This window comes from Macaca mulatta, chromosome 7, assembly GCF_049350105.2.
Source record: "Macaca mulatta isolate MMU2019108-1 chromosome 7, T2T-MMU8v2.0, whole genome shotgun sequence".
Lineage (NCBI taxonomy): Eukaryota > Metazoa > Chordata > Mammalia > Primates > Cercopithecidae > Macaca > Macaca mulatta.
The window spans coordinates 168,885,266-168,900,257 of record NC_133412.1 but is presented as its reverse complement, the minus strand read 5'-3'; positions in this window follow the sequence as shown (position 1 = coordinate 168,900,257).

Genomic DNA, 14,992 nt, shown 5'->3' with positions numbered 1-14,992 from the left:
GAACCACGTGATCCCCAGACCTCACCAGCTCGTCCTCCAGCTGCAGCCACCTCACCACTTTGCTCCTACCTTACTATCGGGGAGTCCCCACTGTCGGTAGAGAGGATAACGCACAGCCCTTGCTGGGAATTAATGAAGCAGAGCTGCATCAGGCTATGAAAATGTTGTTAGGCAACCCTCCAGCCACGGGGTTAACCAGGGAAGCACTGAGCATGCGCATTGGGGAGATAATCGGCTGTTAATTGCGGCGGAGGTGAAGGGACTGCCTTGAACGCTGACAACACCAGGAGCAGCCGCTGGAGGCTGCGGCTCCCTTGAGGAGGGACACAGGAGACAGGGATTACTCCTGTAACTTTAGTTTTAAAAGGGTAAGAAGAAACACCTCACCAATGGCCAATGAATATTGACAGAGCGGGAGCACCATCATCTCGGACAAACACCACCATGTTAAGTTCCAGCTCCCTTTCTAGCCTCATGCAGTTCAAGGAAATCACTTATCTTCTAACTACAATCAGCCAGAAACAGCAGACAGTAAAACACAAATAAAACAGCCAGAGCACAAAGGAAAGTAGGGAGAAAGTCTCTTGGGTAACTACAACATTTCACCCTCATACAACAGGCCCCAGTAAAACAGTGGGCCTTACTTAATAAGCACATTCCTTTCCCTTCAGGTTCATTAAAATAAGGAAGCTAAAAGCAAACTCGGGGGGTATGCCTGCAGCTGCAAAAACATGTATAGAAACAGACACATAACTCTCCCTCCCAAATAAGCACAACAACAACAACACACACACACAAAACAAAAAACACAGAAGCAGTCCAAGCTTCTAATAAACTCTCCCACCCTAAATCCTTAAAAACTCTTAGTCTGTAAAAAAGTGGGCCTCTAACCTAACTCGGCCAAAGGCTCCTCTCAAGTTTGTTTTCTCTAAAATAAACCTGTCTTAACTGGCAAGCCACCTTTCGTGTTTCTTTCCTCCTTAATTCTTACAAACATGAAAATAGGATTCAGCTCTGCAATAGTCAGAGAAATGCAAATTGAGCCTCAGCAATGCTTATGTGTTTCCACATAGCAAGCTGGCAAAAATGTTTTAGAATGCTAATACTCAGTATGGGTGAGGATGTAGTGAAATGAACAGTCTCATATATTGCCAGTAGGGGTATGTAGATACAGGCTTTCTAAAAAGTGACTGGCAGTATGTATTCACTGTTTTCTAAATATGCAGAAATCCTTCCCCTCTTTCCTAGAGTCTGTCCTTAGGAAATCATCAAAGAGGCTTTATCATTTAGCCTGTGCTATGAAATACAACATCCCAAAACTGAAGGGCCTAAGCACTACATTTATCTACAATTCTCTGAATTGGCTGGGCAGTTCCTCTGGTCTTCGTGGCTTGACTAATCTTTCTTACACATCTGTAGTCAGCTGAAGGCTTGGTTCAACTCTGTTATCAAGGCCCCCACAGTGTGGACGCTAAGGCAAGCCCTCTCCCTGAGAGACACAGGACACCTCTGACAGCCAGCTTCAGCTTGGGGACTCCCCGATGACTTTGCCAAGGCTTCCTTACTTTGTGCAGCAGTCTAGAATAATTCTTTCCAACCTTCTTTCTCTCCCCACTCCAAGCCAGACCTGCATGGCCATCTGACAGCTCACCCAACCTTTCCCCGCCTCTGCTCCATTTTCTCTCACACAGGCATTTCCCCTGATGCAATCCTTGCACACACTTAATTCTGCTTTTTGGAGGACCCAGATGAACACAGAAAACGCAACTCACGTGTCTGGTAGCTGCCTGGCTGTTCACCATGGTTCTCTCCCACTGGTCTTTCATCCACTCAAGGCTAGCTCAGCGCATTCTTCTGGTGATCTCAAGGAATACCACAGCTACACTTTCTCAAGTCAAATTTTCTATGTCCCTTTGGCCATGCCCAGAATCAGTGTGGTGGAAACAGACTCAAGGGCTGGGTACAGGATTGTGGCTGTGTTTGCAGGCAGCACCACAGAGACATCCAGAGATGAGTCTGCAAGGGCATCCAGTGTGCCATTCATTTACTCATCCAACATATGAGTACTGAACACCCACTATGGGCTGGGCGTCATCCAAGATGCTGGGAATTTAGTTGTGACCAAACTGGAAGGCTCTGCATCCCCCTGGAAACTGTATTCTAGTGGAGAGGGACAGGTGTACGAACAAGCAAGCAAACAAGCCAGAGAAAAATATCAGAGAGTGATAATAATTATTCAGAGAATGCAGAGAATCAAAGTGTGGTGACATGATGGTGAACCGAGGGGAAGGTGCAGGCCATGTAGGCAATCCAGGCAAGAGAACAGATTAGTCAAGGCCCAGAGGCAGGAAAGAGCACAACAGGCTGGAGGAAGAAAAGGAAGAGTGTCATGAGGCTCAGCCCCAGGAGGTGGGTGAGGAGGAGCATGTGACAAGGGCACTGAGGTAAGCCAGGCTGGGACGACAAAGGCCTTCATACACCGGGGAACAGGCTGGACAAATGGTGAGAAACCACTGGAAGGGGTGTGTATTAGTTCTCACACTGCTATGAAGAAATACCCAAGACTAAGTCATTCATAAAGAAAAGAGGTTTAATGGACTCACAGTTCCGCATGGCTAGGGAGGCCTCAGAAACACAATCATGGCAGAAGGGGAAGCAAACATGTTCTTTACACGATGGAGGAAGAGAGAAGAGTGGAGTAAAGGGAGGAAAGCCCCTTATAAAACCAGCAGATCTCATGAGAACTCACTCACTATCTGAAGAACAGCATGGAGGAAACCATCCCCATGATTAACTTGGCTCCCACCTGGTTCCTCCCATGACCTGTGGGGATTATGGGAACTAGAATTCAAGATGAGATTTGGGTGGGGACACAGTCAAACTGTATCAGTGTGTAATGGGGGCAGGGGACATGATCTAAGTTATGTTTTTAGAAGATCACTCTAGATGCTGGGTGGAGATGGGAGGATAGAGCAAGCGTGGAGGCAGGCAGAGCAGTGAAGAGGCAGCTGCAGCCATTCATTGAGACTAGATAAGGGCTTGGACGCAGAGCTGGGGGAGAAAACAGAGAAGTTGGTTGCTTGGGGATACATTTTGAAGGCAAGAGTTGATAAGGTCTTGGATGTGAGAGGTGGGTGAGGGAAAGGGAGGAATCAAGGCAGAGTCCTGGATTTGGGGGCTTCGTGATTCCAGAGGGAAGGAGAAGGAGGAGCTGGCCTCAAGGTGGCAGCTGGAATGGAAAGTTCTGTCAGACGCTTGTGGAATTTGAGTATTGTCAGGCTCCCAGGTGCAGCTGTCACTTATCCTGTTGGGTATACACGTCTACAGTTCCAAAGAGGGGGCAGAGCAGGGGATAGAGACTGAGGGGCTCTTGGTGCATGGTGGGGATATAACACCATTCAAGAGATGGACTCAAGAAGAGAGTGTCACCAAGGGACCCAGGACTCAGCACCAAGGGACTCCCCCACTGGGAGTCAAGCAGCAAAGGAGAAGCCATCCAAGGTGGATGAAAGGATCCAACAGTGAGGGGATGAGCCAGGAAAGCGTAGAAGCTGAGGAGAGAAAGAAAGTCCAGGGTATGCACCTGTGTGCCCAATGCTGCTAAGGTATGAACATCATGAAGACAGAGAAACGATGACTGGCTGTGGCAACTCAGAGATCGCTGCTGCCCTTGTCTAGTGCAGGCTCAGAGGAACGGACTGGAGACACGGGAATTGGCTAAGATAGGAACCCTGCAGGTGGACGTGGCAATTATAGGCCTCTCAGAAGTGCTGTTATGAGGGCAGCAGAGAAGTGAGACCCTGGCTGGAGGGGGAGGTAGTGTCACAGGAGGATTTCTTTTTTTCTTTATTTTTTTTTTTTCAGAGCAGGTTTCTAACCTGATAGGTTTGACCGGCTGAGATAGAGAAGGTGATTATTCATGAGGTGCAGGAGTGCGCATGAAAGAAGCCCTTGGAAGTGTCTGTGAGGCAGGATGCAGAGCATGAGCCCAGCGCTTGGCCCCTGATGGAGCAGGAAGGGCCGTCGTAGTCGTGTGCAGTAAGACGATGGCATGGGCACACTCGGCAGGGGCTACTGCATTTCTCACCCTGCCTGAGAATCCTGTTTCACGTGTTCCGTCCACGAGACTGGAACTTATAACCTGGTGGGCACATGTCACCCCATTCCCAGCAGCTAGCCCAGCACAGGGTATACTGCACCTGCTCAAAGGATGTTTGCAGAATAAGCAATTTCCAAATCCATTTCCAACGTTGATGTTCCAAGGTAGGAGAATTTTGCTGTACAAATAAACAATATTGGAGATATAGGTGATTCTATTTTTTGCAGGGCCTTCTTCACCCCCAACATCTGCCTGTAAAAGTGCTTCCAGGCCCTTAGCCAGGGCTACCTCTTCCAGGAGTGTTTCCGATTCTTCCCGCTTCAGGGGCCAGCTCCTGTTCTCACACCTGCACCACAGTGTATTTAAATGTCTCTTCTGGCAACTCTTCCATTTGGCCTGAATTCGACTTGCTGTGTTTTTCTCTTGATGGGGTCCTAACCTAACGTTTGTGAATGAATGAACAGTGGGGCCCCTAAGGATGGAGTCGTATCCTGTTGCTTAGTAGACCTCAATACATCTTCGCTGAATTGAGTTGGATATCTAAGACTTGGCATGGAGTCTTCCTTCTTCTTCCAAGAGCTTGAAACTATTCCACAGAGCTTGAAACTTTTTGCTCTGCAAAAAGAGAAGGAGGCTTAATCACCAGCTCTGTGCAAACAGCCAAGAGATGGGTTCTCAGTTTTCAGTGTATGTCTAATGGGGAAGCTAAGTTAAACAGGGCCCTGCTATAAACCCAGCTAACAAAGGCAGGTGTTCCTCTCTTATCATGCCTCAAGGTGCTTCCAGACAGGGTCACCCTGAAAGCCTGCTGTTCCTTCTTGCATCCCCCTCACCTGGCACACAGCCTGGCCCAGGGTAGGTCTTCCAAGTATTTGCAGAAGTGTCGAATCCTAGAGCCTGAATGTGGTATTTCCACCACTGTATTCCTTGCATATTAAGTAATCGATGTTTACTGAAAGATATGCTTGAAAAGGACGTTTTAAAGACCTGACATGAACTCAACTCTGTACCAAAATGCAAGGCAAAAAACAGCTTGGTTAGGACTGACAACTGACTTGGCTGATTCAAGAGAACTTCATGTGGACAGAGATTAGATCAGTTCCATGTGGTTCCAGCAGGGAGAGGCAGGACCCAAGGATAGGGAGAGAACTTACTCAAAGGCAGATTTTGGCTCAGACCTGGGATGAACTCTTTAACAATCCAAGCTTTTCGGGATGGAGCAGGAAGCCTTACAGAGGAGCATCCTCTCTTTGGCCCTCCAGCCGAGCTGCCAAAAAGTGACTCCATGAGTCTTTTTGGCTTTGGAGAGAAAAGGTAGACACCTATGAGGGTCAGCAAGTGCACAGTCCCTGTGCTGAGGGGACCGAGGCCTCCTGCTGTGTGTATCCTCATCGTTATCAGGCTTTAAGGGAGCATGTACGGAATTACCTCTGAACCTCTGTGACATCAACACACTTTAATAAAATTCATGATATCCTCAAGCTTTATTTCATTTTTTATTTCTTTTTAATTTTCTTATTGAGACAGGGTCTCTCACTCTGTCACCCAGGCTGGAGTGCAGTGGCATAATCATAGCTCACTGCAGCCTCGAACTCCTGGGCTCAAGCTATCCTCTTGCCTCAGCCTCCCAAGTAGCTAGGACTACAGGCACATGCCACCATGCCTGGCTAATTATTTTTATTTTTAGTAGAGATGAGGTCTCACTATCTTGCCCATGCTGTTCTTGAACCCCCAAGCTTAAGTGACCCTCCTGCCTCGCCTCAGCCTCCCAAAATACTGAGATTGAAGGTATGAGCCACTGCACCTGGCCCTCTTGCACTTCTTTTTTATTATTATTATACTTTAAGTTCTGGGGTACATGTGCAGAATGTGCAGGTTTGTTACATAGGTATACGTGTGCCATGGTGGTTTGCTGTACCCGTCAACCTGTCATCTACATTAGGTATTTTTCCTAACGCTATCCCTCCCTTAACCCCTCACCCCGCAACAGGCCCCAGTGTGTGATGTTCCCCTCTCTGTGTCCATGTGTTCTCATTGTTCAACTCCCACTTATGAGTGAGAACATGTGGTGTTTGGTTATCTGTTCCTGTGTTAGTTTGCTGAGACTGATGGTTTCCAGATTCATCCATGCCCCTGCAAAGGGCATGAACTCATCCTTTTTTATGGCTGCATAGTATTCTATAGTGTGTATGTGCCACATTTTCTTTATCCAGTGTATCACTGATGGGCATTTGGGTTGGTTCCAAGTCTTTGCTATTGTGAATAGTGCTGCAATAAACATATGCGTGCATATGTCTTTATAGTAGAATGATTTATAATCCTTTGAGTATATATCCAGTAATGGGATTGCCGGGTCAAATGGTATTTCTGGTTCTAGATTGATCCTTGAGGAATCACCACACTGTCTTCTACAATAATTGAACTAATTTACATTCCCACCAACAGTGAAAAAGTGTTCCTATTTCTCCACATCCTCTCCAGCATCTGTTGTTTCCTGACTTTTTAATGATAGCTATTCTAACTGGTGTGAGATGGTATCTCATTGTGGTTTTGATTTGCATTTCTCTAATGACCAGTGATGATGTGTTTTGGCCGCATAAATGTCTTCTTTTGAGAAGTGTCTATTCATATCCTTTGCCCACTTTTTGGTGGAGTATTTTGGTTTTTTTCTTGTAAATTTGTTTAAGTTCTTTGTAGATTCTGGATATTAGCCCTTTGTCAGATGGACAGATTGCAAAAGTTTTCTCCCATTCTGTAGGTTGCCTGTTCACTCTGATGGGTTCTAATTAAACTAAAGAGCTTCTCCACCTCTTGCACTTCTTACACATTAAATAACCAGATCTAATCTAATAACTGGCATAATTTCAAACTAGTGATCAACATATATGATATTTTGAGATATCTATAACACTTTGAACGTAGCATGAAAACATCTGGGATTTCTACTTGTGACAAATTTAGTTATTAAAAATACTACTGTAGTTTTTTTGCCTATAGTCTTAATTGAAGTAAATGCTAAATTTTAATGAGAAATTAGAAAAAATGAACATGTAATTTTTTTCCCATTCAAGTTCATAGGACACTTTAAAGTCTGTCCATGAACCCCCCAGTGCCCACAGATGCCAGGTTAAAACCCTTGAACCTGAGCTTCTGTAGAACCTCTGACATTTTCCGAAGTGTATGTAACATTCTGAGCAGTTTGGTGTCAAAAGCCCTTCTGGTGCCCCTTTGGTAAGTTGTAGCATTTGTTTCTGAAAGCCTTGCCCCCAGCTGATAGTGCTCAGGAATGCTGGACAGTCCCTGGAATGGTCTATTTCTCTGTTAGGCAATAAACGGTAGTGGTCTGTGGGAGACATGGCTGGTGCTCACCCATATTCCCCACCTACTTGCAATTAGGTGGCCTGGAATGGAAGGAAGTAATAGGTGCTGCTTCCAGGATACGCACAGAGAAGCCCCTTCAGAACCCTGCTATCCCTTTCCAGCCTGGTAACACTGAAGTGACACACTGAGAGTCAGCTTCAGAAGAAGCTGGGCTCCTGAGTGACTACATGGAGCAGAGTCCCCTGCTGACTGTATTGCACGGGGAGTGCAGGTGAGATAGTAACCTTTGCAATGGTAAGCTGCTTATGGCGTGGGTTACTTATGGTAAGTGCACTTAGGCGACCGACACTTACAGACCTTCCTCCATGATGACTTTGATTCACAACCCCCATGGTCATTTTTCCTCCCTGCAGTCTTCAGCATCATCTAAGTGGTCTGGACACACACAGTGTATTCTGCCTGAATCTGACCTTTGAGTTTGCTGCAGGGTGCCTTAATCCCAGACTCCTCATTCTTCCACAGAGGGGAGGGAAAGTCTGCCCCACTCCCAGGAGGGAAAAACAGGGGAAGAAAACTTCCAGTCTCCCTGTCTCTTGCTCATTCCTGAAGAAAGAGGAAGAAAGGCTCCTTGGGTTGGTGAATTTGGGAGAAGGGACTGAGCACGTGCAGCCAGCCTGTTTCCCTTCCCTGCCCAGAGCAGCAGCGTCCTGTGCTCAGCCACCTACATCACTGCTGCAGGAGGCACAGATCAGCGCCTGTGTCCCCTGAAGAAGGAGGCCTGCAGAGTGTGAGTGGTGGGAAGTTCAATATAGGGATGAAGATGATGCCTGTGTCAGGAATCAAGTTGATAACTTGATCTCCTTTCACCTGCCTCTCATTTCCTATTTCTCTGCTGGCTCTGAAAGCAGGAAAGGAAAGGAGAATATTATTATTTAGTAGCCTCTGGCCCTGAAAAGTAGAAATCACAGATGTTTCCCTGCTATGTTATAGCTGTTACAGATATCCCAAAATATAATGTACATTGATCTCTAGTTTGAAATTAAGCTAGTTAATAGATTAGATCTGGTTGTTTAGTGTGTAAGGAGCACAAAGGGGCCAGGCATGGTGGCTTATACCTGCAACTTCAGCACTCTGGGAGGCTGAGGCAGGAGGATGGCTTGAGGCCAGGAGTTTGAGATTAGCCTGGGAAATGTAGCAAGGCCTTGTCTCTACAAAAAAATTTTTAAAAATATTAGCTTTGTGTGGTGGTACATGCCTGTAGTCCTGGCTACTTGAGAGGCTGAGGGAGAAGGATCACTTAAGTTCAGGAGGTCAAGGCTGCAATGAGCCATGATTGCATCACTGCACTCCAGCTTGGGTGACAGAGTGAGACCCTGTCAAGAAAGAGAAAGGAAGGAAGGAAGGAAGGAAGGAAGGAAGGAAGGAAGGAAAGAAGGAAGAGAAGCATATAGTAGTTACTATGTTACATATTTTTGTATTTTGATAACTTTATTTTGATATAATTGGTTTATTTTTAAATTCAATACATTTTGCATTATGCAGGTAAAACCTTGATTCTGAAAAGTTACCATAGGCTTCACCGGATTGCCCTGAGGGCCCATGGGACAAGAACCCCAGGTTTAGATCAGGTTAGTTTACTTAACAGAGAAACCCAGAAAGAGTTTAAGAAAGTATCCATAATGTTTAAAGTCATGAAAAGGCACAAGATGCTGCCTATATGCTAATATTTCTTCAAAGATTTTATTGTTTTCATATTTATAAGGAGCAATTAGATACTATCTAATTACCACCAGTAATTAATTAAGTACATCTAATCAACACCAATAAATGTTTCCTTGTTCACATGTTTATAGAAAGCCTAGGGAGATAGGATTCCAACAAATCCTCATATACAGTGATGCTGGGAAATGTTTAACTGGCTCTTCTGAGGGAAGAGCCTACATTTGTCATGTTTGCCAATTGCCGTGGTGTAAGTGCTCCCACTATAGTTGATTTCAGGCTACCAACCAACATGACAGCCACTAAACACAGAGTTGGAAAGAGAGGTGTGCAGCAACACACTATTGTACAGTGTAGTATTTCCACCATATAGATACAATCGATGTAAATAACTCCAAAAGCACAGGTAATAGTGACATAAAATACAATAACTAGGAAGTGAGGTATTTTGGATATATACTACTTTGGAGGGCAGTAGTACAACCACAACTCACTACAGCCTCAGCTTCCCAGACTCAAGCAATCCTCCTGCCTTGGCCTCCCAAAGTGCTGGGATTACAGGTATAAGCCACCATGCCTGGCCTATATAACTTTGCTTTTAAAATAATCTATTTAATTGTAAATGTCTGTAATACATTTTTCATAATGACCATTTTAATAACCAGCTTGCAAAATACCTCAACATGTAACCATCCGCTCTTATGAGCTGGTTGGGTTGGCTCCAACGTACCACTGTTAGAAACCTTTTCTACCACACTGAGAACAGCAACACCTGGGAAAAATTCAGAAGGTGAATTCAGCTGTGAGACAAATCCTAACAAACAACATCTGCTTCTGGCATGTGGCTGATTGGGGAGAGCCCAGGGTAAATGGGGAGCAGGAGGCCAATGCCCCCGCTGCTTTCAAGGGTTTGTTACCGGCACACTCCCATAATTCAGGTCATCCCATCCCCATCATGGGTGCTCAGCACTGCAGCCGGGGAGGCCTCGAGGGTCTGACTGTACCTGAATCAATTCTTGCGCAGACATCAGTCGCCCTGGGGATGGGTCTTCTGAACCAACAGCCACTTGGTGGGATGATCAGAGAGCCTAAAAAACTGGTGAGTCCAGTTTCCCTGCCCCTCACCCCACCAGAGTTCATCCCTGTCCTGCCCACTTGATCATCAAAGCGTTGCTCTCTGTTCACATCCAAAAACTCCGGGAAGCGGGGAACTTGTGCTCTCTGCCTGTCTCCTGAATGTTCAGGGCCCTCTGTGTTCTGCCCCCAGCTGCTTCTCCTGTCATGACCCACAGCTCTCCTCACTCAGTGACTCGGTTGTCCTCTGTGTGTTGATGTCAGCCAGATCCCCCTTCCAGGCTCTCTGATGCCCACCTGCCTGCCAGACAGCTCCACTTGAGTGCCCTGCAGGCCCTGCAGGTGTGTCCCAGATGGAGCTCACCACCTGGAGCTCACCACCCCTCCACATCCTCCTCCAGCCCCCAGGAAGGGCCCCAGCTGCCCTGAGGCTCAGCCAGAAATCTCACCCTCACCCCACCCTGTCCCCTCTCATCCTCACACCCTGTCCTCATCCTGGCCTCCCCTCATCCTTCCCCTGTCTTCATCCTCATCCCCTCCCCAGCTACCCCTTTTTCTCCTTGACCTGCCCTCGGTGCCTCAGCCACTCACTGCACCCAGGCCTGGACCTCCAGGGCACCCTGCCAGGTCATCCTACCCCCTATCATGGGTGTTCAGCATTGCAGCCAGGGAGGCTCCTTCATTCCCGTTTCTCACACCCTGGCTCCGACCCTCCCCACTCCCGCCCTCACCACCCGTAGCCTTTACACTCTGCTCGCTCATTCCACCTTCCAGAGGCTCTTCCCTCCACTCACCACCTCTTGCCTCCAGTCTCCTGGCCATCTCTTGCTCATCCTTTGCGGCTTCCACTCCTGCCATCTCCTCCAGGCAGCCTTCTGTGATCTGTCACTCTGGGTTAGGAGTCCTTTCTCCATGTTTCCATATCACCTGACCTGAGCAGCACCCACGGGATTATGTATCATAATTGCCCACTTTTTTTCTCTGCACCCTGCCCTAGACCATTAGTTCTGGCAGGCCAGGGACTTTGTCATGTTCATATGGGATCCTCATGCCTTGTACAGTGCCTGGTGGCTGTTAGGTGCTCATCAAATCCTTGTTGATAGAAGTCAAATTTTGCTAACAGTAAGAGGCAGAATCTTCACAGTTCTTTATCCTTGGCACCACTTCAGGCACTTCATAAATAAAAATTCATCGAGGGCCAGGCACGGTGGTTCACACCTGTAATCCCAGCACTTTGAGAGACCGAGGCGGGCGGATCACGAGGTCAGGAGATTGAAACCATCCTGGCTAACACAGTGAAACCCTATCTCTACTAAAAATACAAAAAATTAACGGGGAGTGGTGGCGGGCGCCTATAGTCCCAGCTACTTGGGAGGCTGAGGCAGGAGAATTGCTCGAACTTGGGAGGCAGAGGTTGAAGTGAGTGGAGATTGCGCCACGGCACCCCAGCCTGCGAGACAGAGTAAGACTCTGTCTCAAAAAAAAAAAAAAAGGAAAGAAAGAAAAGAAAACTCATCGAGCTCTCACAACAGCCCCATGAGAGAGGCACAACTCTTATTCCCACTTCACAGATGAGAAGACAGAGGCGTAGAAAAATTAAGTGATTCACACAGGTCCACAGGGCTGTTAGTGGCACAGCTGAGATGTGAGTCACAGCAGCCTGACTCCACAATCTGTGCTGATCATAACCGCTGTAATGCCTGGCCACGTGGGGAGTGGGGAGAACACAAAGGCTAGGGTGTTTGCCAACTGAGGGGACAGCCCCTAGGGAGGAGGGAGCAGAACCTGCATCAAAACGAGGGCAGGCCAGGAGTTCCAGGCTGCAGTGGTGAGCTGTAATGGCGCCACTGCACTGGGCAACAGAGCAAGACCTTGTCTTTAAAAAAAAAAAAAAAAAAAAGGGTGGGGGTGGAAATGATAACAACTGACATGTGACATGTACATGTCCCTTCCATGACACGTGGAGATTATGGAAACTACAATTCAAGATGAGATTTGGATGAGGACACAGCCAAACCATATCATGTAGTTAATAACCATCTTATAGGCAGATATTTGGAGAGTAGGTAAATATCTCGTTTCTCATCAAACTTTCACCCCCTTGTTTTTATCTGCCATTGGTAAGTCTTACCAGCATCCATTGTAACTACGATGGTTGTCAAATAGTGAGATGCAGTGTAATTAGTTTCCTGTTGCAGCTATAAAAAATTAGAACATGTTTATTGGCCTAAAACAGAAAAAACGTATAGTTTTTTCTGTTTTACAGAAACTTGAAGAAACTGTAAGAAAACTTACAGTTCTGGAGGTCACAGTCCCAAAACAAGACTCGCTGGGTTATAATTAAAGTGTCTGCAGGGCTGTGTTCCTTCTGGGGCTCTAGGAAAGAACCCATCTCCTTGTCTTTTCTGGTTCTAGGGTTGGTGTTCCTTCCCCATCCTGTGACCACATCCCTCATCCCTCTGACCAGTGATTCCATCACTGCACAGCCTCTTCTCACTCTGACCCTCCTATATCCCTCTTATGTGGACTTCGGTGATTATGCTGGGCCCACCCAGATAATCCAGGATCATCTTTCCCTCTCAAGATTCTTAGTTTAATCACATCTGCAAAGCTCCTTCTGCCACGGAAAGTAACATCTTCACAGGTTCCAGAGATTAGGAGGTGGACATCTTTGCAGGCTGGGGGTGGCATTAGTTTGCCTACCACATATAGTAATTTCTTAAAAGAGTGCTTCGCTATTGTCTATGGTTCACCCACACTCTGCAAGCATTGACGTGCTCAAGCAGGAATGACTGCAACCAGCCAGTGACTGTAAGATGCATTGCAGTCTCAGAGGTATTGAAATGTGATGATAAGCGCCTCACCTACATAATGAGGACATGATGGGGTCCCTCCCATTGATGTCTTTCATGCCATGGTTGCTCACCCTTCAGCAAGGTGTCTGAGCACCTCCCGGGCATCAGCAATTGTACTATATGTGGGGTGTGCAGAGATGAGACACACAGCTCCTACTCTTGAGGGGGTTCTATCTTTCAGTGAGAGAGACAGAGAAGAAAGTCAAAGAAGTGATTTAGCAAAGAGGAGAGAAGTGGAAAGAATGAACATTTAATTTCCTTATTAAACTGGGGTGAGGGATTGCTTGGCTGGGAGGGGCTCTGCAAATGTCCATCCAGGCAGGTGGGCAGAGTCAGAGTAGCCCCAGTGAGGCCAGGGTTCAATCCAGCAGTCTGGCTGCACAGCCTCAGGTATAACCCCTACCAAAGGGTCTTTTGTTTGGTGAAGCTGATGTGGAGGAGACTCTTGCAAATGTAAAGTGAACTTTCTGGGTGTGGTGGCTCAAACCTGCAATCTCAGCACTTTGGGAGGCCAAGGTGGGTGGATCACCTGAGGTCAGGAGTTTGAGACCAGCCTGGCCGACATGGTGAAACTTTGTCTCTACTAAAAATACAAAAATTAGCTGGGCATGGTGGCACATTGTACTCCCAGCTATTTGGGAGGCTTCATTTTAGATCCAAACCAAGAGGCTCACTGTGTGGGCTGATATGGTTTGGCTGTGTCCCCACCCAAATCTCAACTTGAATCGTATCTCCCAGAATCCCCACATATTGTGGGAGGGACCCAGGGGGAGGTAATTGAATCATGGGTGCTGCTCTTTCCCTCATTATTCTCATGATAGTGAATAAGTCTTATGAGATCTGATAGGTTTATCAGGGGTTTCCACTTTTTCTTCTTCCTCATTTTTTTTTGTCCTCCCACCATGATTCTGAGGCCTCCCCAGCCATGCAGAATCTGTAAGTCCAATTAAACCTCCTTTTCTTCCCAGTCTTGAATATGTCTCTATCAGCAATGTGAAAATGAACTAATACAGTAAATTGGTACCAGTAGAGTGGGGCATTGCTGAAAAGATACCCAAAAATGTGGAGGCAATTTTGGAACTGGGTAACAGGCAGAGGTTGGAAACATTTGGAGGGCTCAGAATAGGACAGGAAAATGTGGGAAAGTTTGAAACTTCCTAGAGACTTGTTGAATGGCTTAGGTAAAAATGCTGATAGTGATATAAACAATAAGGTCCAGGCTCAGGTGGTCTCAGAAGGAGATGAGGAACTTGTTGGGAACTGGAGCAAAGGTGACTCTTGTTATGTTTTAGCAAACAGACTGGTTTCATTTTGCCCCTGCCCTAGAGATTTGTGGAACTTTGAGCTTGAGAGAGATGATTAAGGGTATCTGGCAGAAGACATTTCTAAGCAGCAAAGCATTCAAGAGGTGACTTGGGTGCTGTTAAAGGCATTCAGTTTTATAAGGGAAGCAGAGCATAAAAGTTTGGAAAATTTGCAACCTGACAATGTGATAGAAAAGAAAAACCCATTTTCTGAGGAGAAATTCAAGCCAGTTGCAGAAATTTGCATGAGTAATGAGGAGCCGAATGTTAATTCCCAAGACAACGGGGAAAATGTCTCCAGGGCATGTCAGAGGTCTTCATGGCAGCCCCTCCCATCACAGGCCTGGAGGCCCAGGAGGAAAAAGTGTTTTCATGGGTTGGGCCCAGGGTCCCCATGCTGTTTGCAGCCTAGGGACTTGGTGCCCTGTATCACAGCCACTCCAGCCATGGCTGACAGGGGCCAATGTAGAGCTCAGACTGTGACTTCAGAGGGTGGAAGCCCGAAGCCTTGGGAGCTTCCACATGGCGTTGAGCCTGCTGGTGCACAGAAGTCAAGAATTGAGGTTTTGGAACCTCCGTCTAGGTTTCAGAAGATGTACGGAAACACCTGGGTGCCCAGG